This window comes from Enhydra lutris, unplaced genomic scaffold (assembly GCF_002288905.1).
Source record: "Enhydra lutris kenyoni isolate GAN:26980312 unplaced genomic scaffold, ASM228890v2 scaffoldscaffold26, whole genome shotgun sequence".
NCBI classification, from domain to species: domain Eukaryota; kingdom Metazoa; phylum Chordata; class Mammalia; order Carnivora; family Mustelidae; genus Enhydra; species Enhydra lutris.
Genome location: NW_019154110.1, coordinates 24428653 through 24432628, shown reverse-complemented (window position 1 = coordinate 24432628; position 3976 = coordinate 24428653).

Genomic DNA, 3976 nt, shown 5'->3' with positions numbered 1-3976 from the left:
TGAACCTATAAAAAATGTTTGAGATGGGGAAAAAAAAGAACTAGCTCCAAAAAACTAAAAAATCAAAAATCAATGTGACTACATGATATAACAATATGTCAACTAATCCTAAATGTAAAGTTAATCATTATGTAGTCATTTATGTATTTTATTTTAATAAATGATGTGGATATAAAGTAGAGTGGGTCCCCCAAAGCTCGAATATATAGAGCCTACAGGGGTTCTAAAATGAGCCTCTTTTAAGGCCTTTATATAAGGTCCTGCATACCCCATCTGTGCCTACCTCTCCATAGTCTCCATGATGCTACTCTCCTACTTACTCACTAAACTCAGCCAGGCAGCCTTACAAATCCCTACAATGTACCAAAATCTTTTCTACTGTTCCCTTTGTCCCAAGCTCTTTCCTGACTGGTTCCTTTTCCTCCACTAGTTCTCGAATTAAGTGTAATCTCCTTAAAGAGACCTTCCCGACCAGTCCATTTAAAGTAGGCACCCCCCCTTCCATACTATCTTTTTCTCTGTTGCCTTATTTCCTCCATAACACTGTGTGTTTTATGCTATCTTTCCCATTAGACTAATAAGCCCCATTAAGGCAGGGAAATACATGCGCCTTGTTCTCTCTTGTGTCCTTAGGGCCCACTCCAGTAGCTGGCCCAGAGCAGGCTTTAATAAATAGCTACTGAATGAATGAATAAATGCGTAAGAACCTCATTTTCAAGGGAAGAGGGCCAAGCTAGCAAGTTCTGTCTTGGAATCCATCTTGGGAGGCTGGAGGTACAAATGCTCGTCTGATTCTAGGAACCCAGATAGGTTTAAAAAAGAATGTTTGGAGGTTTCCTCCAACAGAAGTTTTGATGAAAGCTCTCTAATTTACCCTTCTGGGGTGGGGGCAAGGGGAACTAAAAATGGGCTCAAAACTAGGTTGAAGGGAGAGGAAGTGGTTTGGAGCAGACGCCGGGAGCGTCAAGTACCGGCTCTTCCTTTGCACCCACCCCTCCCCCTAGACTCTAACGGCTCCACCCCTTCCTGTCTTCAACTTGGAGCAAAGGGTCGCGTTCATCTCTGTTTGGGCTCCGAGGACCTCATCCTCGTTCATTATTCATGGTGTAGGAGGGCACTATGGGTGCTCATATTTTTTACTATTCATGAGGAGGCGGGGTCTCTTTCCCGTGTGGATGTGGTGCTCCTGAGAGGGTTCTAAAATATTCATGAGAGAGGAGGGCACTATGGGAGCCGGCGTGGGCGGCTTACTATTTATGAGGGGGCGGGGCTTCCTTCCCGCTGGGGCTCCTGGGAGGATTCTAAAATATTCTTGAGGCCACGGGGACGCTTGGGAGGCGGGAACACAGCTCCGGAGCCGACCGGAGCTGGACCCGCCCTCAACCCGGCGGGAAAACCTTGAGGAGAAATTTTCTTTTTTAAACATTAAGAAATTTGAGGATGGTGGGGCAGAACAGCTAAGTCCCATTTGCCTGTGATTCCTTAGGCGGAAAACTCAAAATCTGTGGTAAAAAGAGATTTTTTTCCCCAGTACTTTCTTGAGATAGTTTCATCTTTTCCTTGACTGAAGGGGGTAAAAAAATGCATCACCATGTGGTTTGATTCTTATATCGGCCAGTTTCTGCTTTATGGTGTCCCTGGTTTAGCTCTTTGGAGGTGTTTGGGGCCAATACCCTAGCAGGAGTGGGTCTCTTCTAGGGTTTTCTTAGGTTGAGACAAAATAGAAATTGCGGTGAATTGCTGTTGGACGGTTTTCTCTGAAAGGGGGGGAAGTTCAGCCAAGAAGGCCTTCAAACCCTTTCCCAGTCAACAACGAATGGGGTGGAACGGAGGCATGGAAACTTTATTAGTATTATTTTGGTCAGTGATTCTCATTCTCTTTGGGGAGGAGGGAGAAAACCGGAAATAGTTTGGGATTACACCTTCGGGATTTTCAGAAAAGCCTGTATTCCCTCCGAAATCGTCCAGCTCTCCTCCAGTGAGAAAAATAAGGAATTGTAAGAGGAGACTTCGGTGTTAAAAGAAGGGGCCCATTGAGTTTTAATCCTCAGAGGTTTAAATATATACGCTTAGTGGTTGACACTGAAGTCCCCGGGGCTCCCAGGGGTCAGTGAGTCTCTGAAGAGCCCAAAGGCCCCATCTAAGTCCCACTTTACATGTTCTTCACAGACCGGACAAATCCTAGGCCCGATTTATAATTTTATCACAATGAAAATGCTTCAAAGTGCCTACTGTGAAAGTTAAAAACCACCTCATGGATCAACATTCTTCCATTTATTTACATGCAGCCTTTAAAATATATATATACTTGCAGAAGTATCTATTGGCATGGAATGAAGTTAGTTTTCCTTATCATTGAAAAAAGCGGATTACAAAATAGTATGAACAGTGATCTTTTTTGTCAGAAGATATATATATATATATATTTTATATATAGTTGTATGTGATATATATAATTCTGGAGTGATATAAACCAAAGTTTCTAAGTGAATTTAAGTGTCTTCTTTTTGTCTTGCTGTACTTTGTAAACTTTTTTGACAATGCAATATGTTACTTGTGTAATTTTTTTTTAATTTTATTTTTTATAAACATATAATATATTTTTATCCCCAGGGGTACAGGTACTTGTGTAATTTTAATGATTATTTTAAAATAGCTTCTAATTGAAGTGCTCATGGAATGCTTAAGCAAAGTGCTATGGTATGGTTTTAAAGGAGGTTCACAGTATGTTTTTCACTAAGAACTAAATTTCTTGGCCATGTTTTCAAAGTATAACTGATTTTAAGTTGATATGTAACGTTTTAGATGAGTAAGTAACAATGTGATTTTAGCAAGTTTGTGACAAAAGGAGAATATGCATTTGGGTCAGATATATTTGTAACTCTTTGATGAAATGTCTTAGTTGTTACTTCAGAAACAAAGGCTTAGAGTTGTTGTTATGTACATGTATGGGTATATGTACAAAAGACAATGTCTTCTGAATTGGCGTAATAGTGACACAAAGTCACCTATTATGAATATTTTTTTAAGAATTATTTTTTGGTGTAAGTAAATTATCAGAGTTTTTAATAAGTTCTAAGAAATGTTCATTTCAAAATCAAGTTGTGTAGGCCCTTCTTAAGAATTGTAAGTGACCAAAAGTGGAATTAGGAGGAAAATTATTGTTCATTTATTTATTCTAATATTTTTAATTTTACAGGACTTTAATTTTGCTGTTTATTTGTGTTATACAGCCCAGCACGTAATTGGTAATAGTAATGCAAGCTTCTTAATCTGTTAGAACTTGTAAATTTTAAATGTTCTAAAGTTAGAATTTCTATTTCTTGTCTCTATTTTTACTGCTTCCAACAAAGAAAATATCAGTACTCAGTTTGAAAGAAATGGAAAAACTTCACTACAAAATTTTAAAGCTACAATGATATTTTGATTTTTTTTAAATGTAAAGATTATAAAAGCAACATACTAATTGACAGATCTTGAATGTTTTGAATTTGTTATATTCGTTTTTTTCTGTCAAATCTTTTACTTTTTAAAGATTTTGCATATTTTCTTAGACTATATCTCATCCAAATACATGTCTCTTATTCTACTAAAATTCTTTTTCTAGAATATTTGGCTAAGAGGGAAAAGACTTAAAACATTTCATATCATTTGAGATGAATAGATACACTCTTAATTGGTGGGAGCTCCGTAAATTAGACATTATATTAAAGGTTTTGTTAATAGAGGTGTTCCTAGTTGACTGAGTCAGTAGAGCATGTGACTCTTGATTTTGGGGTCCTAAGTTTGAGCCCCACGATGTGGGTAGAAATCACTTTAAAAAAAAAGTTTTGTAAATAGATAGATAGCTATTTACCAACAAGGTATCAGTTTCTCCATTTTAAAAAAACAGCTCTTTGTTGTTATAATTTCCTTCTCCTTTGTCTCTTGTATTTTATTTTTCTAACCAGGATAAATTCATGAGATAAGAAAAAGG